Below are 25,637 nucleotides of genomic sequence, written 5' to 3' on the forward strand. Positions count from 1 at the left end.
AAACTGTATAAATAATTACGATAAACAAATCATGTTGCAACAAGTAAAGGACCTGTGCTACAAGCTCAGCGTTATATAAAGAGTATGCAAGACAATGACGCTTAAAAGGTTGTCCACAAATGTTAACGTATTTCTTCAGCCTGACAGTTTTTCAAATGCCATAATATGCAATGAACTTGTAAATGATTAATTACCTATTAGACTTGTGATTTACACTTCGCCTTGTACGAGAGATGATTCATTAATCTGAGCTCTCAAGACTCTCATCACCATGGAGGTTTTATTTTTGCCCTCTAAATAAAAGTCATAAACATAAAACCTAGTTTATGACCCATGTAGCAACAATAGCCAATATGATTTTTTAAATACATATACAAATATGTATTCTTAAAACATCTAAAAATGTATCCTTAAAACATATAAAAATAAGTATTCTTAAAAAAGAATGACTTCTACTAAATGACTTTTACTAAAGAATGGCTTCTACTAAAATGTTAATCTGAAAGAAGAGCATTACAATCTCTGTCCAATTGGCCTCCAATGTACCTAGACTCCTTTTTAGTATAATTTTAATATTTTTTATATTCCATATCTAACTGTACCCTCAGAAAATCTCAGATGATAATAACTGCAAGGCAGAATGATACACTTAATGGCGTACTATATTGGGGGTCTTGTGCAGATGGTAGGGACTGAGTGAGAGCGAGAGCTCAGCTGACATCATAAGGCATAAACGCTCTGCTTACAGTGCTTACAGAAAGTCCCAGCTTGCCCAAGTTTATTACTCACAGCATATAGGGAACTGCTTCTGTGCGGCCTTTGTAATCCATATGTCGTGGGTCCGCAGCTGACCATTACTTAAAAATGTGCAATGTGAGGTGGATTACTTTGTAACTGCACAATAAAACACTTGGCGTAGTTGGCAGGATTTGCACTAAGGATAGATGGAGTGCAGATACACACAGTCTTCTCCCACCTATTCACGGCAAGGTGCAATAGAAATAGGCCTATTGCGCAGCATTGACATGAGCGATTGAGCAATAACAGGTCTGTGATGCCCTTAGATGTCCGGGGCTGCATGTGTTCTATAATGAAAGGATCAGCATGTCTGCCTGGCTCATAGAAGCATGGCTAAGTCATTCAACCTCAGCATGGCTAAGTCATTCAACCTCATTCGTGATAGGGACCAGAGCTTGCAGTTTTTCCCCATGGTGAATCTGCAAAAGGATCATTATCAAGCCTTCCATACCAAACCCCAAGAATCCTGCTCACTCGTCCTGCGTGAACCAGAACAATTCCCTCCCTCACTCCCTCACTCCACTTACAGCTGCAGGGCCCAGGTACTGTTGCCTTAACTAGTCTCCAAGTTCTGATGATATTCCACGTGTTCTCAGTGTTTTACGCTGTTTTTTAGATAAACTTATTGAAATTCAACAATAGCAGTGAAGCATTGCAGGACGAGGAGCTTGGGTGCTAATACAAGTATTCTTAAGCTCTAACGTGTTGTTATGAGCTAAGTTGATTAGCTGAAAAGGCTCTGCTGGAACCTAATGTTTTTTCCATAGGATCAATGCTTCAGAGGAGCTTCTGGTTCCACTGGGTTTTCCAGGAACGTTACCTCTGCAGATATGACCATGCTGTATATTTAATGGTATACTATTCCATTCTGCAGCTGCTCACATAAATCAGTGGTGAGACCACTTTTATCTCCTTTCATTAGTTTTTCAGAAACTCAGTTAGTAAACCTGGTCACCTGGGGCCTCATATATGAATGGTGTGTAGTCACAAAAATGTTCTGTAAGCCCGTTTCCATGCTCACATCGAGATATATAAAAAATAAACTTGGTGTAAAGCTATGTACATTATCACGGCAGCGTCAGACCCTGAGTGTGCACAGTTCTGCTTGGTTTTATAAATCGGTAGTCCTCAGCATCAAAGCAGTGCATTAATGCTTCTCTGTCTTTTCCCTTTCTCTTTTAGGTGAGCATCCATTACATGGGCTTTATCAGACATATCAAAATGAATTGCTTATCATTTACAAATTAAAGGCACTTGATTATAATCATTCTGTAACAATATAAAGGTGCACGGAATGGCCAACGTTTTATGCATTTGAATTTATTGGTGTGTACGCACATTTCTAGTTTTGTCCGTACACCATGTTTTAGTATGAATTCTACACAAGGCATTATACATGAGGTTCCTGGTCATCTTCAGCTGTCTTGCAGTTTATTTTACAAATATGAAATTCAGCCACACACAAATAACCTGCTTTAGTTAAGTTTAAGATATTCAATCGTCCTGCTAAATTAATATCATTGCTGCCTCTGGGAGTAAGTGTAGTTAATCCATAATATGGCAAACATGCTGAACATTGTTGCCTGTCTGTCTTCAGTTCTTCATCCATATGCTAAAGTAAGCTATTGGAGCCAGGATTGGAGTCACCCTTATGTCCTGCAGCCTGGGCAGCTCTGTACTCTGTAGCTCTGCGGTGTTTTGGTATAAATTGTGGTCTTAAGAAGCTGATGCTTATATCAATGTATCCTTGAAGAGCACTGAAGAGTGATAGTATTGGTTATTAATTTCTTTAAATATTTTTTAAAATGCATTTTAATGCTTACAAAAAGCTTAAAAAATAAAAAAACACTTTTTAGTTGTTCACTCTCCCTTGCAGAATGTATCTTAAATCCAATACGATTTCTTCTGATTTGGTAAATGGCTCAAACAAGACCAGAACTACTGGGTTTTAGATGAGATGTCTGAACTAAACATCCTGATCTCATGAGTTATCTACAATAACTGGATGAACTTGTCTGAATGTGATTGTGTTAAAGTTATGTGGGCTATTAGGGAACAATTATTATTGCAGTCCTTGTTTTGAATATTTGTAATGTTTTATTTATACACACTGTGGTGTGTGGCCAGCTAAATATTCCTGCCATCACCCCCAGGTCAACCAGGTGGAGCTCTCCCAACAGCGTGGACGTTCCCCGAATTCCAGCAGGGCCTCATGGACTTTGTAGTTTATATGCACAGCCCTGCTGGATACCATGGGGACCACCAGGAGTCGCTGTGGGGAGGCTGCCGGACTCTTACTTGCCCTATAACCCAGAGGTGCGTCATGATCACATGACAAGAGGCAACGACATGCTTCCAGGTTGAAGAAAGGAGCTTTTTATCCGACCCAGAAGTGTTCATGATCACATGGACAGAAGGGAGAAACACTTCCGGGTCAGGAACTATATAAAGGACTCTGGGAAACCAGTACGGGGAGCTGAGCTGGGAGGAAGGGTGGCGAAGTGTCTGGGAGTGTGGAGGATTGATTATTGTGTGTTTATTGATTAGTTTATGAGTATTGTGGAGTGGAGGGTGCTTTGTGCACTGTATTGTCTAAATAAAAAAAATATTTGGACTTTTACCTGGTGTCTGGAGTCGAGTCAGAGGGTTCAAGAGGACGACAAAGGCCTCAATCTGCGACAACACATACTTATATACGATTCATTCAACTGGCATTGTTATAGCAGTAAAAAAAATGTATGCATGTTCTTTATTCTTCCAAAACTGCCTTAGCATTTCACTAAAGATATTACCTAATGGTGTTAGGGTTCCTCATCTCATGCTATATAGTAGAGACCATCAATGTTGTATTCAAGGTGCAACTTTTTATTTATATTATTCCGTATGATATAGGGACATTTTCTGTAGGTTAAATGCTTATTATCTCTTAGATTCCAGGCAAGGCACACTAGATCCAGAGCCGCTTTTCATCTGTTATATAACTTATTTTCTTAACCCCTTCAAAATCCCTAGCAACATGCAGACCTTTCAATCCCCTTCCAGAGTCAGCAAATCTTTGATACGAGTGATAAATGAATTTTGTTTTTTCTTTTGAATTCACTAATACCGATGAAGACCCCCAACTGTTTGAGAGATCAATAATAAAAGACAGTTGTGCTCATATATTATGCCTTTATAGTCATTCACTCAGCCTAAAGCAATGCACATTTTATTTTTGCCAAGTGCAGCAATGAAACCAAAGGAAGAATTAATTGTATTAAATGTTTCACATGAACCAGTAACAAAAAGGTATTGAGATACTAGAAAAGCATGAAATGCAAACATTGTGAGGTACTGTAGGAAAGACAGCCAAAACCATGCTGTCTTTTAAAAAAATGAAACAGAATTGTATATTCTATTTTTTGAAGTAATGCTGCTTAAAATCAAATTTATTGCTGCTGACTGATAAAAAAAAAGGAAAATCTGAAACTCTTTGTGGTTGACTATTTGAAACAAAATATGAAAAATACAACATCTGTGTAATGTTCAGAAGGACTTTTTTCTATCTATGCGTCTGTCCTTTCAAGCAATTGGATGTTATTACACAATAATGTAATTTTATGCACAGAGTCTCGATAATTTATCAACATGTAATGATTAATAAAATATCTTACTGTCCAGGTAGCTTCTGCCGCGGTTAATTTTAAAGAGCATGAGCCTACCATTAGAAAGAGGCTGCACAAATTAGATCTAGTTGGGAGTTGTGCCAAGAGGAAAACCTTTGTTGTCCAGAAAAATCATCAGGGCAAGAATAAAGTTTACCATTCAGCACCTAGGCAAACATCCGGACTTCTGGAATGCACTCTGGACAGACAGGGAAACAGTAGAGTTGGTTGGCCACAGTACCATGGAAAAACTTGGTTTGTTTGGTGAAGACCAAAGACAGCATTTGACCAGAAGAACCCGATACCAGCTGTAAAGCATGGTGGTGGAAATGTTATGATTTTGAGTCTTCTCTACTGCATCAGGGCCTGGGCAGCTCACCATCATAGAATCCATTATGAACTATTCGTTGCACCAAAGGGTGCATGAGGAGACCATCTGTCAGAAGACTGAAGCACAGTCAAAAGTGTACCTTACTGTGGCAATGACCTTAAACATACCAGTAAATCCACCAAGAAATTGCTGAAAAGAAAGGAATGGAAAGTCCTGGAATGACCAAATCAAAGCCTGGATCTGAATGCCATTGAGGTACTATAGGGGATTTGAAACAGGCTGTGCACAGAAGACAACCTTCAAACATCGCACAGCTGAACAAATTCTGCATGGCGGAGTGGGAAATACTTTCTTGCAGTCGATGTCAAAGACAGTTATAGGAAATGCTTGCATTGAGGGGGCAACTCCAGCTATCACAGCCAAAAGTGGGTCTACTGTTTACATATACAGTACAAATTTCCATACCTGTTCATTTTTCATTGAATAAACTATCACAAGGTCAAATGTTCTTTTTTTTTTGCATCACCTTTATCTAAAGATTGTATAAATGAAGGTGAAATCTTCATATGTCCACATATGTTAAAAAAGAAAAAAAAGAAACACTTAATGGGGTGCACTTACTTTTTCACATGACTGCACACATATTTGCAACAATAAGGCACTAACAGTATATTATTAAGCCATACATTAATTTACATAAAACAGCTAAAACAAAATAAATATCAATGAGTAATCCAAATTAATTGTGAGAGTATATCATCCTGCTTATCTGCTTAATTTTGATCTGGTTAGTTGACAAGACAGACGAATTCCTGAAGAAAGTAGCCCTCAGGGAGGTCCATGGTCAGGTAAAACAGACAAAGTCAGAATTTAAGTGACCTAAGGAAACTGGCTGCCTTCCCACTGCTGGCCATTTTATGATATCATAAGTACCTTCCAGAAAAGAGTAATAAGAAGCAGACTGAATTTTGTTCACTTCCTAGGCTCTCAATACTGCTGATGTCACTTTCCATGGATAGGAGTAATACATTGGCAATTTAGCAGTGGCAAGACACCAACAAAAGAAACAGAATACAGGAATGTTAGTACGAGCTCATATTGATTGCACAGTTGCAATATGAACAGCCACAGCCAATAAGTGAAAGAACCATAACCATTACTTCCTTTATTACAGAAGCAAGAGTCAGGCTGACTTATAAATGAGAAAACAGCAGAATTCAGGTCAGGAGCCAGTCAAGTCCAAACTAAAGAATAAGGATTATTCAGTGCAGCTACCAGAGCCAGACTACTGGCTGCATTGGCCATTAGAGTAGTAGGAAAGCAGAAAATGGAAACAAAACACCCTAGTCAGCCACATTGCCACCTATTTAGACAGGACAGAAAGAGACAGGATGGGAAGGATGAAAACAGAATACCAGCCAGCAAGGTTGATTCTCAGTTGGTTGCACAGAAAAGGCAGAAGCAAGACCATCACTGCCTTTTACTGCAAGAGTTATGGGGCAGATATAAGACAATTACAGCTACCTTGCTCTAGGGTTGGGGTTTCAAACCCAAGGACTGTAGGTCAGATCTGTCCCATGGATCTTTTTTAAAGTGGCTTGCTTAATCAATATTTGTAATATGTTACATATGACTGGCGATGACTCTCAGTTTTGTTTTAACATGTGTTTCATATATAGTTTGTATCATATATAATTTAGCTGTATGACATTTACACCTGGCATTAAAACATATCCCTAGTGCCCATTCATGTGTATTTACACAGCATAGAACACCACAGCTACTAACCTCTAGTTAGAATGGGAACTGTCGTCTAGTAATGATCCAAGCAAAAACTATAAAGAAGATGATATGCCAAACTGCCATAAAGAAATGTCGTGTTTTAGCATGAAGCCAATGCATGGCTGGACAAAGAGCTCCATAGGCAAATGGGTGATTTAATAAACAGTTCTCCCTAACAGAGAGTTGAGTTCACCTTTAACAATTCATTTCAGTGCACGGACACCGGGTTGTTTAATGCAGCATGGTCATTCCTACTGTTGATTAAAATTAGGATTAGGTTTAGGTGCCTAAGGAATAGACAGTCAGTCATTACATTGAGTTTGGGAGGTTCCCCATGATGAATTTGTTGTTTCATTAAATGCTGCATGATGAAAAGGGCCCTTGTTGTCAAAGGCCCACGAGTGCACACTCAAAACATCTTGATGGTAAATCTGCCTCAGCGCCAGTGCTTCAAAACGTGACGCTGTTGCCTCTACTCTCACTTTTTAAAGCTGCTGTCTAACCTGACTGCTGTCACCACCCAGCACAATTCTTTTGTCTTTTCCCATGACTTGACTGTTGTATGTGGATAGTAAATGCATTTGCAATTACACTTGTGTTAAATGTGATTTCTAACCAGCTCCAAATGTGGTCTTTGTGCTCCATCACAAACGTGTTTACACCCATTCTTTTTATGTGGTGAAGTACCATCCGCTTGTGATGCACACTGATACAGGTGCAAACAGCTTGAGCTACAAATTCTCGCCTGTGTCCAGACTGCTGCTCCCACCTGACTTTATACGCCGACATTTTTTTCCCTCAGTTCTGATTTGGGGTCAGTGACTGCTGAGATCATTCTAGTAAGCTGCAACTTTATGTCCCAAAAAAAGAGAAAAGCTGATAAAGAGGGAAACTCATTTTTAAGAGAGACTCAAGGCAGAATATAAACTATGTGGCCAAAAGTCTGTGGACACCTGGCCATCAGAGCTACAGTATATGAGTTTGTTGGTTGTCCCATTCCAAAATCAGGTGTTATTCATTACAGATAACACACACATATCCACAGTTGTAGATAGATAGATAGATAGATAGATAGATAGATAGATAGATAGATAGATAGATAGATAGATAGATAGATAGATAGATAGATAGATAGATAGATAGATACACACACTTTGGCCTGAACACACACTGGAATGCCTATAAAGCAATTCAAAGGAAAGAAACGTTTTGACTGGGCAGTCCAAGTGGCATTGAGGCATTATTCAGGTGTATTGCTGTTGGTGTGAAGGAGCCCAAGTCGCATTTCTTGGCACACTTCTCCTGAATGATTTATTGGCTGAAAGTGCTCAGTGTCAGTGTGTCAGAGAGAGGATGTGCAGCACTGTTCATAATGGCACTCAGTTTTGTTTTACTTCTCCCGTTTGCTACAACCTCAAGAGGCCCTGAGTGTGTCCTATAACTGAATTAGCCAACATAGAGCTAGTGTACTTGTTAGCATATCATTCAAATATTTTAAAAGTGGGAGTAAAGAAGAGAAAACCCACCCAGACACAGGGAAAGCAAACGCAAAGTGCCCAGAAACTGTGAGCAGGTTTGGTGCTGTGAGGTACAGTAACATCGTGAGAGGCTTCTTAATCTTCAGGTAGAGGCCACTTCCTTGCAGTCCGCAGTTAATTGCCTGTGACTATCAAATCTGTAGACTCTCTTGGGCCTAGTTTAAATTTCCTTAGCTGTCCGTTGGGATCATAGCAATGATTAGAAACACATATGCTGTAAAAACTGAAACCAAAAAGATAAACAGCAGGAAAGTAATAATTTATGCAAAAAGTAATTACTGAAAGTTCTTGCTGTGTAAAACAATGACAGCAAATCTTGATATGATTAAAGCCTCATCCACATTATCAAGATTGATAATTAGAAAATATAGTCAGTCTGTCATATCTGTTACATAATGTAATAATGAATGTTTTTCTTACAGTGATGTTTACTGTTAAAAAGAAAATTAATCACTGTCAAGCTATGCATACAGAGTAGAACATTTTGGTGGAGAGAGGTAAGAATGGAAAAAAGGTTACGGTTGATGTCACAGTGAAAAATATCACAGTTATTAATCATGGAGTGTACTCAGATGAGGCATTTATCTATTATTGGTAAGAAAACAGAAGGAAACTGACATTGGACACTGTGAGTGTTTGTCACAAATGTTTTTTTAGAATCTTTCCAATCTCGCTTTTATTGTTCATTTTTAAGAAGGTTCAGGTGGAAGACAGCTTGCTATCAATCAATGAAGTTCAACACCAAACAATTAATCCCATCTCTTTAACTCTTGTGAAATCTTTGCACGTTAGACATTGTAAAGCACCCTTCCATTTGATTGCGGCCGCTCTCACTCTCTTTCTGTAAGCTGGACTCTTTATTTTGCTTTCTGCTCTTTTACATGGCTGTGCTTACTTGTTCATTCAGGATTCAGCACTCTCTCTGTCATTTATTTTCCATATTTTTTTTTTTTTTTTTTTTGCTAAAACCTCTTAGTTCTTTGCCTCCATTTTCTGTGCCTCCCACCTATGTGTTATATGTTTCTTTCCGTTACACTCATTACTCTGTGCAATGTGTTATCATTTCACTGTATTCTGCCAATTTGTTACTTATGCCAAAGTGCTTTCTGCTTTGAAATTTCCTTGCATGTCTCTTCTACCCCTGCCTTGATTGATCATAAAAAATAAATCAGATGAAAAGCTATACACACTTAAATTGGTATGTACGTAGGAGGAACTAGACTGGCCATGTTCACACTGTCGGGAATGAAATTCACCTTTGAGATTTGCTGCTGGCTGGTTTATTCGTTGCTCTCCTTCTTCTTTCTCATCTATCCATGGGCATTGTGTATCTGTACCAATCTTCTCATTGGAACTGTCAGGCCCAGACATCTTAAAAGTGAGCTGTTTAACAATATGGGATTGCCAGAAAAAGTTTCCACCTCTTTTGGGTTATCTATGTCAGCATTATAGCATAAATATTAGATAACAATCTCATATTTATCATTGAAGCCTTCACCACTGCTACAATGCCTTTTGAAACTGAAATTCCATAACCTGCTGTTGGTATTTTCTTCTGCTTCCCACTGTTAGCTGTGCCACTAAAACCCAGCGTCATTACTGCAGCCGTGTGCAGGTAGATCAGCTTTACTTATCTGTCATATCTTGTGTAGTCTTACTTGGCCATCATAGCCTCCCACATGCTATCTCCTACCTCATTTGTAGTCTTATGTCCACATTCCAAGAATCTTCATTCCTGCAGGTCAGTACCTGCTGATTCATTCATTCAGATTAGCCTCTATGTCTTAGAGGAGATTACCCTCTACTCTTGCTCGAGTCTATAACTCTGGCTCAATATGTTTTATTTTATGTTTACTGCTCTCCCAGATCGTTACTTCCTTTAGGCTTGACCATTGGTCAAAATGCTGCCTTGCTCATCTATCTTTCTTGCCTGTAGTAGTGTACAGTTCTCTTACAGTTCACTTCTTTCCAATTACACTCTGCTTCTTTTTGCCTTTCATGAATAACCTTTAGCCATGCTCCTCTTTTTTTGAATCTTCATTTCGGTCTATTACTGTTAAATCACTTGACAGGAGATTTTATACTTAGGTCGCTCGGATGTGTTTTCTCTTTGTATATTACGTAACCTGCTACTTCCTCTGCTTCCACTTGTTATGAGTTTGAGAGTTCCCAAGCATGTACATCACAAAAACACTCAAAATGCCCACTAGAGCAAAAACTGTCATATCCTGGCTAGTAACCAAAAAGGGCAAAAAATAATCTTTATTAATAAAAAGGTGTATTATCCACAAGAATGCTATGTAACATAATCAGCTCTAAAGAACATAAGGCAAAAAGAACATAAAAGTAGGAAATCCTAACATAAAAACCAAGAGGTGAAGTCAAAAAACAAACCACAGGTTCAAAAATCCAGTTAACCTCCAAAGCACAGAATAAACCCTTGAGAAAAGTCACCACACCGCAAGTGCATTCACAATGAACCGCAAGGGACTGTGGGCTCTCCCATCTTTTATAGGGCTGAAGGCAGCCCCTTGATGGTGACAACAAGTTGACCTGCCTCATAATGAACCCTCCACAAAACACAAACATTACATAACATAAAGAAAGGAAGGTAGACAGATAACATAGAAACTAAATGATCAACAATATTAGCATAAACAAAGGAATAAAAAATGAACAAAACAGACATGAAGGTAGCATTTGGTCCCCTGGTTGAAACATGACACCTTTTATCAGTGGCTTCTTACACTTTTTGTCATAAGTTAAGCATTTAATTACTAGTAATGTAAGTACGGTGAGCGTGTACAACTTTCAATGGTGCTCAGTTTCAGACACAAGTTAAAAGTTTAAGCCAAAAATGCCTTTGTTTGGTGCTGTAAAAATATTATTATGGTTAATATGAATGAATACCACACTGAACTATATGTGTTTATTATATTTTAAATGAATTTTAAGCATTATTTGTGTTAAAACAACACTAATATAAAATTTGTTTGTTTTTGTTTATTGTTTATTTTTTATTTTTAAAACATTACATGAAGTAGAAGAGACAGAGACAACAGGTAATGGTGGATCAAAGGAACCAGGAGTAAGGGAACAGCATAGTTCATGTGCAGTTGTCCACAGACATTTTCCATTTTCATGCTTATCTATTAGTTTTATTTTCATTTTTAATCCTAATGATGTTCAGTTTCTCACTGCAAGATACTTTAGATCAAAAAGTGGTCCCAGACCTTGAAGCATACTGTCACCAAAAAAAAAAAAGCTGCCGTAGGTACACCTGTATGATTTTTTCGAAAACATAAATGAAGACAGTTTTATTATTTCATTCCATCTCGGATATCTTTCTTACTTCCGATATATGTTCATATACTGCAACTCGCTGTCTAACACTCTCTATGTTTTACACCAAGAGCAAGTCCTCACTGTTAGAAAATCATTTAAATTAAAGACAAATTAAATAGCACATGGTGTTGAATAGCCCCAACAAGTCCTAAACCCTACTCTGAGAAAGAGGCAAGGTCTGAGGCCCTTTGGTTGATCCCACGAGGGCTTGCTTTAGTCATAAAGTTCTAAGCAATTACAACTGAGCACATTCCTAATCAACTAGCTCTTAAAGAGCACATACCAACACCACTAAATGTCAATTAAAATAAATTAAAGGAACTAAGAAGTGGAAACACACAAAATCACAAGCAAAGAAGGTCACAATACACAGTAGCTAAATAATACAATACAATACAATACAGTTTATTTTTGTATAGCCCAAAATCACACAGGAAGTGCCGTAATGAGCTTTAACAGGCCCTGCCTCTTGACAGCCCCCCAGCCTTGACTCTCTAAGAAGACAAGAAAAACTCCCAAAAAAACCTTGTAGGGAAAAAATGGAAGAAACCTTGGGACAGGCAGTTCAAAGAGAGACCCCTTTCCAGGTAGGTTGGGCATGCAGTGGGTGTCAAAAGAAGGGGGTCAATACAATACAATAAATACAATACACAGAACAGAACAAATCCTCAATAAAAAAAAAAAAATTTTAGAAGTACGGAGCAGAATTTAACAGTAGATTTTACCACATAATAAGATTTAGATAATTTTAGACTCCTGGAGACCTCATCCATCAAGCTGCCTCCCCCATTTGGCCATTCCAAGGCTGAAACAGTGTTGGGCCAGCCAATCCGATGAAAGGACCCCTCTTTCTCACGATTCCTGCGATCCTCCATCAGGGATGACTTTACCTTAGGCAGGCAAAACAACTTGGCAGGTGGGCCGTGGCACCAAGTGCCACATTTGAGTACCGAGAAGAAAAACAGAATAGGTGAGGGTTAGTATCAAATTCTAACTATCATGTCACTTATGTTTTAGTGCTAATGACTAACAACAGAGATGCAATATGTACAGTTAATCAGCAGCTCTAGTCAGGGTGTGCTAAACTGAAGTAGTGAGTCTTCAGCCGGGATTTAAAAGCTGAGACCGAAGAGGCATCTCTTATAGTAGCAGGCAGACCATTACACAGTTTAGGGGCACTGTAACTAAAAGCTTGACCTCCCATTGTTATTTTATTAATCCTTGGAACCATAAGCAGACCAGCATCTTGAGATCTTAATGTGCGCTCTGGTTTGTAAATCATGATAAGTTCAGACAAGTAAGCTGGACCTCGGCCATTTAATGCTTTAAATGTTAAAAGAAGGATTTCGAAATCTGCCCTAAACTTAAACGGGAGCCAGTGTAAGGATTTAAGAACTGGAGTTATGTTGTTAGTATTTTCTTGTTCTTGTAATAATTCTTGCAGCCGCATTTTGTATTAACTGGAGGCTGTATAAAGAACAGTTTGAACATCCAGTGAACACTGCATTGCAGTAGTCAATCCTACAAGAGATAATACATTAAGTCTTACTTTCTGAACACTCAGACCAGTATTTTTACAGAAGACTCAGTCAGTGGAACCTTCTTAGACTTTTTGTATAATATTAGTAAATTATTAATCTGGGCCTCAGACTAAGAGTACAGGTGTGGAAAAAGTGAATAAAGACCTAATGGAAGCAGCTGGAAGAAGAAGAAGAAGAAGAAGAAGAAGAAGAAGAAGATTAAGCTACTTAATAGTAAAAAGGCAGTAGAAATTTGTTGGGTATAAGTTTTGTAAAACTATGAATATTTTCAGTTGTTAATTTACTTAAATTGTATTTCTTGTGGAGCCATTTTGGAAAGTGATTTTCACCATTTTTTGTGCTAGTTTTCATGGGTGCAACCACACTGTTTGTAGTAACTACCTTGTTCCTAATCACATGCTTCACAACCTGGTGTTGTCATCACACTGAATTGTGCAATTTCATTTTCAAATGAGGAATCAATTAACATTTATGACATGTTCTAACCCATTTAGACTGAAACAATGCACACATATATCCAGTACATTACAAACATAATGCACTTATTTCAAAATGTTTAGAAGATGGTTTGGCCGTAATGCTTTACCCCAAATTGAACACAGGTTTGGTACATTAACATCAGTTGGTTTTCTCTGATTCTTTCTGTCCATATAATAGTGACTTGATCAATTGGAATGACAGATTGTTTCCTTAAATGTTTAAAGATTTAATGTTAGTTGAAAATGTTCACATGTGGGGAACATTGTTGTCACTAAAGCCAACGTGAAAATGTAGAGAAGCGCGTAATAAACAATTATAGAGTCCCCCATTGGACTACTCTCATTTTCGCAACATACAGCTGTGACAGAAATGCAGATTGTAAAAAAGCAGTGTAACAGTGCATGTGCCATTCTGCTTTATTGCACCCTTGCTTATTATTTATTTTTGCTTTACATAGTGTTTCTGTGTATTATTTTTAGTATAGTCCTCTGGTGATATTTATGAAGGAGTATGAAAGGAACATTTAAACAATAAATTGAGCAAATAAAAATCAGAAGATGATATCAATCTTATAATTTATTTGACTGAAATAAAAGAAGACAGACCATGCAAGATGTTTCAGCAGGGACAGTTTACATTTAAATTAGATGCTTTTGTATTATATTATGTCTTGATTAGGAAAGACATTAATTCCCAGATGTGAGAAGCGTAGCTGGCAGATAATTTCTAATTTTTTTTTTTTAAGGCGGCACATTGAATTATTTGAAGCCATTCTATCTCTTTCTCTTTTCCTATATCTTTCTTTGCCTGAAATTTATAACATAAAATGACCCAACAAAACAACCATTTAAAGTAATCTTATAGCATACAAAATTATGTTTAAAACATTTGTCAGTTTAAAGTGTTCAGTTGTTGACTGTTTCCCACCTTCTGCCCAGTGCTGCAAGCCTAGGCTCTGTCCCCTGCAAAAATGGGTTTTAGAAAGTATGAGAATGACAAACACTTGTAATAACTGATTGGTTATTTATTTTGCACATTAAATCTGTACTATGAACAAAGGGTCTGTTGCCTCATATGATTCATTTAAATCTTGCAGAAAGAATCTTAGCTGCATTGTCTGCTCAAATTAAATGACACAGGACACCGATTGTTCTGATGAATGACCACATGCTTGATTTATAACTTTAATGCAGGAAACCTGCGTTTACATTCTTCTGCAACCTGCAGGACACCAACACCTTGGTATGTAATCAGTAATCAGTCTTTACAGAATGTATCACACCACATACTGAAATGAATAATTTAGGTTTGTTCCTTTAACAAATGCAATATAAACTAACTACAGTACATGCCATGGAACTCTGCACTTTTCTGGCCCTTATGTTTCCAACAGCATACTTAACAGTTGCCCATACCCGCACATGCATCAATGATTCCAGCATCCTGTTAACATTTCCTACATTAATGCTTCATGCCCTAGTAATTTCAGCCCCTTCTATCTTTGGATGTTGAATTAGTGCAAGTAGATTGTATGGACTGATTAACTCCACCTGTATTACTTTTCATATTCTGGATGTATATATATATATATATATATATATATATATATATATATATATATATATATATATATATATATATATATATATATACACACACAAATATACATATAGTTGACATTTTGGGCAGTTTTTGATATCAATGACTAAAAATTAATAAGCCATGTTACACTTTTAAAATGTGGCCTTTCGATATTGACAAACTTAATGGATAAACTCATACAGCGTAACCAGAGTTAAAATGTGTTTTATAGTTTCTCCTTTCTTGGGATAATCTTACAAAGACATTTATTACTGTGTGGAAAAATGAGATAACTGTCAAAAAATACATCATCAGTTTCACATTACATTTCATTAAGGTCTCGTGCAATGGTGTGCTCAAGTGAACTGCAATCCGTTAGGTCACATTGTTTCACCTTGTGACATTCAGCTCTTTATCAGACCTCCCTGTGTGAATGTGACTCACCATGTGATGTATGGCGCTGTATTGACCATAAATGACCAACTCCTTCGTCAGTCTGAGCAACACCTTGTATGTTCCTAGAACATAGCAATAATTTCAACAATCAGTTTGAAATGCCACCGATATGGTTCACAATTCCATTGTCTGTAGTTCAGTACCATTACAAAAGAACTGGTTTTTGAGAGGTTTCCCGGGCAATTTGTGATGTTTGACTTCTTCTCTTTTAACCTTCTTTGGATTCAGTCGAGCAAATATTGAAAAAAAAAAGTACAAAATATTGCCATCAGTTGTGTTTCTTGGATTTTTTTTGTGTCGTAACTTAGTCAATGCATAATAATTCAGAATCTTTCACAATTATCAGGAGCTGACTGATTCTAGTATGACAGTTTGCTTTCATGTTACTTGAAAACCTTGAACAACAGAAACATTGTCGTCACCAAGGCCAACATGAAGATGAGGAGACCCGTGTGATAAGTGTGTCTGAAGATTCCCGTTGTTCTACTCTAAGTTTTAGCAGTGGATATATCGTGGAATATCATCGATAATTTATTAAATGTATGCCTTCAATGTTCCAATGGCTGTAGTTCAATGCCGTTACAAAAGAATTGCATTTTGAGGGGTCTCTTAGACACGTCATGACTTTTGACTGCTTCTCCTTGAACCGTGTTTGGAATCAATTAGGCAAATATAAAAATATATGTATATTTGTTTCTCATATTTATTAGTAGGAATTAGAAGAAACAAAGATGTGTTAGGGTCTAGTTCTGTTGTGGTTTCATAGTTAAAGACAGTGAGGTCTGACCACTGGAAGATAACTAATAATATCAAACTGAATGCAGTTGTACATTCTTCCTGATAACATTGAAATAATATCCAAATGACAAAAGGAATAAGTTATATTAATATATTACTAATGTTTATTGTAATGTTTTCTAAAAATATTGAAGGACAGTAAAATGTTTAACACACAATTTTAACTTTATTAAAATAATTATTCATATATATGCAGTAGTTCCACATTTTCTCATAAAGTAATTCATATTTTCACATTTCACTGCTTACCTTATACTACATTCATATTGTTGACAATTGTGTTTTGGAAAGTTACATAGCCAAGCTTTATTAACTTATTTGTATGTTTAAATTGCTGAGCAAAGTAGCTTAGCATTAATCATTTTGATACACCTGAGTAAATAATTATTTCCTGTGTCAGTGAATATCAGTGGCGTCTGCTTTGCACAGCAGCTTGTTGATCAGAGGGGTCAGAGAAGAATGGCCAGACCGATATGAGCTTGACAAAAAGGCCACAGTAACTCAGATAAGCACTCTGCACAACTGAATGCACAGCATGTTGAACCTTGTGGCAGATGGGCTACAACAGCAGAAGACCACATCAGGTTCTTATCCTGTCAGCCAAAGACAGAGGCCGATTCTACAATGGACACAGGCTCTCCAAAAGTGTATCCCGGTCTGATGAGTCTTGATTTCTGCTGAGGCACACAGATTGTAAGGTCAGTACTTGGCACCAACAGCGTGAATCCATGCACCCAACCTGCCTTGTGTCAACAGTCCAGGCTGCTGGTGGTGGTGTAAAGATGTGTTGGGCCTGTTAATACTGTGATCGAGTGAAGAACAGCAAATCCAAAGAAGGAATGTTGTGGAGCCAAATTGGTCATCCACGTTTAATCAAAAGAACAAAAAAAACAAAATTGGGTATTGTGTTGCGCGAAGCAGAACAAAAAGTGTTCTGAAATCAAACAATAGCTGACAGGCTTTATAAAGGGTTTATAGTCAATGACCAGGTAGGAGCTCCATGCTGCAGTGTGATCTTTTTATAGAGTGACGTCTCCTTTCAGTGGTGTTGGGATTTATAGGTGGGGGACTGGAAGGGGCTTGGTCAAATGCTCTCATTGGGCATCTTCTTGGAACCGTGGAGGGAACAGAAGAGGACATAGTTAGTGCCAATGCCTCCAGTCAATGCAGGGTGGTAGTTAATACCTCAGATGAGCCAGAAGAGTGATCCACTGATGCACATGCATGACAATACCAATCAGTCGTCGCTTGAATGCCATGGCCTATCTGATTAATGTATGTTCACCTCTTTATGGCCACAATGTACCCATCTTCTAATGGTTACTTACAGCATGATAATGCACCCTGGCAAAAAGCAAAGGTCATTTCAAACTAGTTTCATGAACATGAGGAAAAGGGTTCAGTGTTCTTCAGATCTTACATGGACACTATCCAGTGACCAGAGACGAAGACTGGACTCCTTTGGCACTGTGTCTCCCTGGAAAATCCTTGGGTACCGTTGGTTTGACTCTGTGTCGAATGAGTGGTTGCTCATGGAGTCCTGAATGAGGCACGTTACCTGCATTGTGAGGGAGCGTCAGTTACGGCACTACGGCCATGTGTCGCGTTTCCCTAAGGATGATCTAGCTCGTAGGATCCTCATTGTTGGGGACACAAGTGGCTGGGCCAGGCCAAGGGGTCACCCACGTAACACCTGGCTGCAGCAGATAGAGGGTCATTTCTGGAGGGTGGGACTGGACCGCGTGTCTGCCTGGGGGGGTTACCAACCGGGATCCCGAGTTGTTTTGTCGTGTAGTGGGTGCGGCAACACGCTGTACCAGTGCATGCCCCCTAACTTGACTTGAGTTGGCTTGTCTTGTTCTTCAGTGGCCTTCCCAGTCACCAGAGCAAAAGAATCGAAATGAAAATCTTTGGGATGTGGAAGAATGAGGGAATTCGCAGCTTGAATGTGCTTCTAACAAATTTGTAGAAACTGCATCAAGCAATCATGTCAACATGGACCAGAATGTCAAAATAATATTTCCAAAATTTTGTGGAAACCATGCCATGAAGAACTGAGGCTGTTCTGTGAGCAAAAGGAGGCCCTACACAGTATTAGTATAGTGGCCCTATATAATTTACTCAGTGAGCGTCAGTACACAGAAGGTCACACATAACTCGGGCAGAATTGGTGATGCCAATGTAACTGTTGCCACAACTACATTAATGGATTGCCATTTGGTAATAACTAATCATATAGTTTAGACAATTCCATGCTAATTACAACCTATTTATTTTAGGAGGGCAACACAAAGGCAACCAAGTTAATGGAGCCACCTTACAAATGTATGAACCTGGGTGGTCTTCTCAGATTTAACCAACATGTGCATGTTAGGTGTGATTGTGTATCATCCAGGTTGAAGTTTTCCCAGTGATTCCATTTGCTGTATTTAACTTAAAAGCACGTTAAGAAAATGAATGAATTGATAAAATAGGACAATAACATGTAACACCGTGTCTGTCTTTGACGACACAAGCTGCAATAAAGCAAACAAGCTATTTACGTCCTTATGAACCTGGTGAAGCTTAACAAGGTAGGAACTACACATACAATTGTTGTCTTGTACATTATAAAAGATAATTAAAAGCAAATGAATGTGATATGAACTGTGCTGCATCTGAATGTTCTCCGTCTTTTAGCTAAGATTAAACTTGTTTATTCTAAACTTTACAAGTGAATATGGATTCATCATACTGGGATAAAGGGGGAATAATCAGCTGTATTCTGTAATGTTGAATTGTCAACGGATACTATCGGAAAGCATCAGATGTAATACTTTTCAGAATTTATTTACATGCCTTTTTGTGTCACTATGACACTGCAAGAAGACCGACTTCCAATCATGTGCACCCTTTTTTTAAGCTCATTTAAGTATTGCCTGCCTTGCTTTGTATCGGTGATCTATAAGTTAACAAATTGTGAAGTCACAAAGGACAAAAAGATCCCACCCACAAAAAAACCAATCAAGTCAAGGCTGGCTCTCTTCCCCCATCTACTGGCAGAATGATGTTTTGCAGTTAATAAGTAGTGGCAGACGTGACAAAACCATTCTTGGCCTCAGTCTTGCAGAATTTGCTGAAGTGTGCTGACTGTATAGCACCTGCAGTGCTTGAAACATAGCCATACTAAGATGCACTTTACCTTAAAAATCTCATTTATGGCACATTCTAGTTATCCTTTCTTGCTGCTGTAAGATGTCAGTGTTTTTATTGAATGTATCCTTTTCATCTGCTGGTAGAGTCTGGTCCTAATATACTGACACATGTTCAGGGTGAATGTCTTCATAGCTGCATTCTTACAGTGGTCTTTTGTATTGAACATGGCTGATTTGATTACCTTCTAGTTTTGAGTAACAGGTTGGCCTTACATTACGGGTTGGTTTCATGGACTAATGTTTATCTGCCAACCAGTTCACAATGTCGGAGTGTGTTTTTTCATATGCTAATGATAGATAGATAGATAGATAGATAGATAGATAGATAGATAGATAGATAGATAGATAGATAGATAGATAGATAGATAGATACTTAATAAGGGGAAAGTCACAATATTTATAATAATATATTAATATAATAATATTTATGTGGTTCTGATTGCATATTCTGGATTGCACCCACATATCAAACACATGCATATTAAAGTTAAAAAAGAGAAACTGAGTTGGTCCAAGATGACGGCGTATGTGAGTGTACTTGTGAGTGCCCTCTTCAATGGGCTGCTTTCCTGTCTTGTTGTCCACCCGGAGCAGATGGGAGAACCTTTGGTTCTGTAGTTCCTGTAATAGATTAAATGGGTTTAGAAAATTGATATGTAGATGGATGGATTTTCCTTTTCCTTTAAAGTAATGTTACGTTTACTGTACTGTTTCTTTACACATTCACACTGTCCTTTGATGCTGTTGATTGCTTTATGCAGCACTTTCACATACAGGAAATGTTGGTCAAAAAAGAGCAGCTTTCCCCCAGAAAAGTGCTTTTTAAAATGTGCTATAGGTATGGAGAGAGAATGCAGATCATTAACCATTTGAAGAGCCCTGTAAATGGAGTAGTACTTCAAGAATAAAGTATGAAGTGCATATCAAAGTCTGCACACTCTTATTGAAATTTCAGCTTTTTTTGATATAAGGTTGAAATCAAGATAAATCATGCTGAATAATATTCTTCATCTTTAAAAAGGTCTTATAACAAAATATACTTTACAGACTACACAAAGAAACCACAAGCACGAAACAAGCAGGCAGTACTTGAAGCAATTTTAACTAAGAGCAAAGTACACAAAATATAATATAAGGAAAGTGTGGAGGTACACAAGGCACAGGTGGCAGAGGAGATGTCAGAAGATATGGAGGAGAAAAGACAAATGTACACATTAAGTAGAGAAGGGGGCAGGAAGGAACATAGAAGAAATAATAATAAAAAAAATGAATAGAATTACAGATAAAGATAAAGGGAATTGATGGAGAGGGCAATGAGAAAAGCCTTGAAGAAATGGGGGTGGATATGACTTATATTATATTATTGTGTGAAGAATACAAATGCTGACCAAGAAACTAGGACATGGAGTTAGAGAAGCAGAGAATGATAAAAAGGATAACGTGTATTCATCACCCATCAGCACACAGGAACCAATGTTAGGGCTATTTAGAGAGGAACTTCACAAAACAAATAATAATAATAAAAAAGAACCTAAGCCTCGAGCCTGAGAATGATTTGGGGATTTCGAAATATTTAGCAATATTTAGTTAAATGCAAAATAAAAAAGCAGTAGGCAATGACACCATTTTTTCAGAAATTTTGAAACTGCTGGGGACAAAGGTGCAGAAGAGACTGATCAGAATATGCCAGCTAATGTATTCAGTGTAACAGGAGAGTAAGTAGAGAACAGGCCAAATGCAGCAAAGCGGGGACATGACAGGTCCATTGATCTCCTGACATGCATCCGCGTTAGTCTTGATCATGCTAACCTAAAGGATTCAGGAAAATAGAGAAATAATTAATATATTTGGAAATTTTCAGGTTGAATGTAAAAAGGAAAGAAAAAAAAAGATACTTTTGGATGAAGCAAGTGTTCAGTTAGGCAGAGAAACCTACCTTAGTTTAGTGGACCATGGAAAGACATTTGAATAGATAAAGTTAAGAGAACCACTCCAAATAATTGGAATATATAGAAATATATAAAAATACTAAAATATCTATCTATCTAAATGTAATTCTGAAAGAGTATGAAATGAAAATAAACATCAAGATAAATGATACTATTAAGAATAGGTATGTAAGGAGCTACGGAAGTAGCAATAACAATAATTAGAGAAATTACTAAACAACTAAATAAATTCTGCTTAATAAGTAGCCCACCCATAACAGAAAGTTCCTCCCCAGATCCTGTTTAAAGTTCTTCTTTTTGTCTTTGTTGTGTTCTTTTCATTATTTGTTTCATTATTGTTTGTTGTTTTCTATATTTTTATACTATTGTTCTGTGCATGTATTATTTGTCTTATTATGCAATATCTGTTAATTGTATTCTATTTCATTTTTATGTACTTTCTATGTGTGAGAATATGTTCTCTTCTCTTTCTTGTATTTTGTGGGCAGGTCCCCAAGAGGCGGGGCCACCTGTCCATCACCACTGAGGGGCGTATCCCAGCTCTATAAAGCCTACTGAGAATTGCAGTCCCTTTCTGTTCATCGTTAATGTGGTGGTTTGATGAGTTCTCATTTTTATTATTTGCTTCTTGTATTTACTTATTTTTGATTTTTGCTACTGTTAAAGAATTCTGATTTTTGTTTTTTTTTAATTGGCACTTGTTTTCAGAGGACTGCTTTTAAGGCAATATGTATTTGCCTCCTTTTTGATATTTTTGGAGTGTTTTGTTATTTTTGCTATTTATTTTAATAAGTCCTCTTTTATAAAGTTTTGATGGGACTTGTCTCTATTCAAGCTGGAGTTTCATGGTACTCCCTCCTGTGAGACATAGTTTAAGAAATTGAAGACTGTTGTTTTATTTTGAACTTTTCTTCATTTTGAGGCCTAGGCAGGCTTGAAGCCTCCCAATTTCCTAGAGTAAAGCTACCCTGGCTGTTAAGATCTATTTTTGGAGCAGTCCAGTTAAGATTCTGGCCTGAATTTTGGTGGTCTTTTTGAAGACCTCCCTTTTTTGCCAGCTGTGTGCTGCAGCAAATCATTACAAGAAGGTGCTAAGTGTAACAGAAAAAAATAAAAACACATTCTGAATGCACATTAACTTTCTTAGAGGTTTTCTGATATGTGAATTAGATATATTTGTGGTGTGGACATTAGCCTGTGAGAAGGGGAGACTTTAAGCAATTGGAAGGTTTTGAGTTGAGTACATAGCTTTTCAGGAAGAAAATTACCCAAACAGAACATAGAGCTAATAAGGAACCACAATAAATATTAGAAAGAAAAGATTACTAAACAGCACTGACTGAAAAAAAATGAGAGGAAAGGTCACCCCAAATAACACCCCAGAACTGCTCTGCCACACAACCAGACACACCTACATTTCTCCAAAATCTGAGTGATTTTAACAAGTTATTTATTTCAAATTGTGATTCGACACTAACCTCTTATCATATATCCCTCCAAAAGTTGCCACTTGCTCATAATGGCTCCACACTCCATGCAACCCAGTGCAACTGTTGGCCTGCGCCATTGAGTGGCCTTTCTGCACTCGCACTAAAAATACTAAAAGCCCATTAAATATGCCACAATTAAAACAAACCCACGCCCCTCTTGTAAAAGCAGGACATTAATAGAACATAAACTTTAAAAGACACAAAAACGGCAATAAATAATCAGTCCTTTAAAAGTTCATTCAAATAAAGTCCATCCGGCATGGGTACATGGGTCCTTTGAAACAGTCAGACACCTGATCCTCTTGTTGTATTTTCCAATTTTCATTTCTTACCACAACCTGTTAATCCCACTTCTGCCACCAAAATGTAATGGTCTGTGTTGCCTCCATGACAGCTTCTAGGTGCCACTTGAACCTGGAACTGCTGATAACGTACCCAAGGATGAGCTGGGCAAATGAGACTACACACAGTCAGCAAGAAATGTTGAATCAAGTGCTTTATGCGCTTTTATTAATCCCAAAATGCAAAAATGCAGTTCAAATTCGTCATACAATAAATACATAAATAATCCATGATAAAAACAAGTGATAGGGTGGAAGTTAAAATGATCTTATAAATATATCCATAAAAATGAGGTGAAAGTCATGGTTGGATTTCTTCCCTTCAAAACCACGAGCCTTGGTGCTTCACTCTAAAAACTGCACCTCTGCTGCTTACCTGAAACAGGTTTTCTCATCAGGCAGAGACGCTCACTGAAAAGCACATGGGCTTGATACCCCAACCACTTCAGCTGGGGTGCCCCAAGCCGATCTCGCGTCCCTCGTTACCTTCCCTTGGTGCCCCTAGCTGGGTGACGTCTGGGGCGGTAGGTCGCTCCTGCTCCTGTTACGCTCAACAGGAGCGACCTTGTCCCCCAGCTTGAGCTTCGGCCATGTGCTCCTCTTCAGGGTCCTCGTTCCTGACAGCTTGCTGGCTCAGGCATGCTGCTGCCCTTCACTTTAATTTTCTCTCTGTTTGTAACCTCCATCTTTCTCTTTTCCATCAGCCTCCCCCTATGTTGTGCCCTTTTATATATGGATAAGGATGCAGGAGTGCCGATGACAGATCCTAGAGGACTAATGGAGCAATGTCTACACGTGAATGCATGATCAGTCAATCGTCACAATTAACACCCCAGAGCTGCTCCGCCATGCTACCCAGAACACCTACAGCCCTCCAAAGTCTGAGTGCCTTTAACAAGTTATTTAAAAATTGTGCTTTGCCATGGACCGCTTATCATAGCGAGGGGCCAAAAGACGTAAAACTATTATAAAACTCCAAACCCAAAACACTCGGAATCGGTATTCTTAAGTAAAGGCAAAGCCCTAAGTCTGAAAAAAAACATCAAGTCAAAACCCAGAAACATTAATCTCAAAATTATAAATTTCTTTGCCAAAGCTAGAAGTCTTAGTATTCAAAGAGAAAAAATAAATTAGAGGCAATTCACATTTTATCAACAATCTGATGATGGCGTCACACGTCAGCCAGTTTGAGCCATCTCAGATTAATGAATAACTATGTGAATAAAAAAATAAAGAATGTAAAAAAATAATGATAGCACTGAATTTTCCATATCACAAAACCCCTGGAGGCATAATAATGTTTATAATTGCAATTTTAAGCTTGAAATAAAATTAAAACATGACAAAATCAAAACAGAAAAAATATGTGTTGCGCAGTAGACAATAAGTTAAAGCCACCGCTTGAAATGATTTATATTTTACTATGAGCCATTCATTATATGTTAACAATATCTGTTAGACAGACACCTTATATTTAGTAATTATTTTCTGTCTTAGCAAATCATTTGACTAATTCTGTTTTCTGTTCTGTCAGTTTGCTTATATTTTTCTTTATTCAGCTTTGCAAGGAGGAAAAAGAGAACATTTTTAAATAGGAGTCATGTGGAATGCTACAAAATAGAATTTTAAGGGATAATATTTGTCTGTCAGTTTTTTGGTCTAAAATCAGATGTATCGTGCAGTTTACGAGAATAATGCGGAGATCATTTTTGACAAATTAGTTACATTCTCTCCTCTACAACATTAATACATTAATCAATTTAATCCATTTAAATAATGCACCTCTAATCCAACTGCAAATTATGATAAATGAAATTCTCAATTTGTCATAATGTTTACAGAATCTTTATAATGACATATGAACTAAACTAAATGAATATTACTTTGTTTATATAAAGATTTATTTTATTGTCATATTTCTGATCAAAGTCATAAGGATCTGCCACTGGAACATAGCAATGGGTGCAAGCACAAACTAATTTCCGACAAAGAAAATTCTTCCACATTAGAGTTTTGAATCAGTCTAACAACAAGGATTGGGAAATGACACCAACATCCTCGGTAAACTATTGAGAACCCCAGAAGATCAAGCAAACTCCCCAAAGAGTAACCTTAGTCAGAAGTCAAGTCGTGTTAAGCTGACGTAGCAGCCCCTGCCATCCCTGGTAATCATCAGCACACCCTCCCTGGGATTCAATTCAGACTGACACTGGAGACTTGGATCATGTAGTCCTGCCCTGACTGTTCTCACATGTCTAACAAGGACAGGTAAGATAGAGTCTCTGATGAAGATGAAAAAGAGAGCTTCAAAGGAACATTTCTCTTGAACCAACAGAAAAGACGGCCTTCTTCTTCCTGCGTTCCCTAAT

The sequence above is a fragment of the Erpetoichthys calabaricus genome, chromosome 16 (genome assembly GCF_900747795.2).
Source record: "Erpetoichthys calabaricus chromosome 16, fErpCal1.3, whole genome shotgun sequence".
In the NCBI taxonomy this organism is placed as follows: domain Eukaryota; kingdom Metazoa; phylum Chordata; class Cladistia; order Polypteriformes; family Polypteridae; genus Erpetoichthys; species Erpetoichthys calabaricus.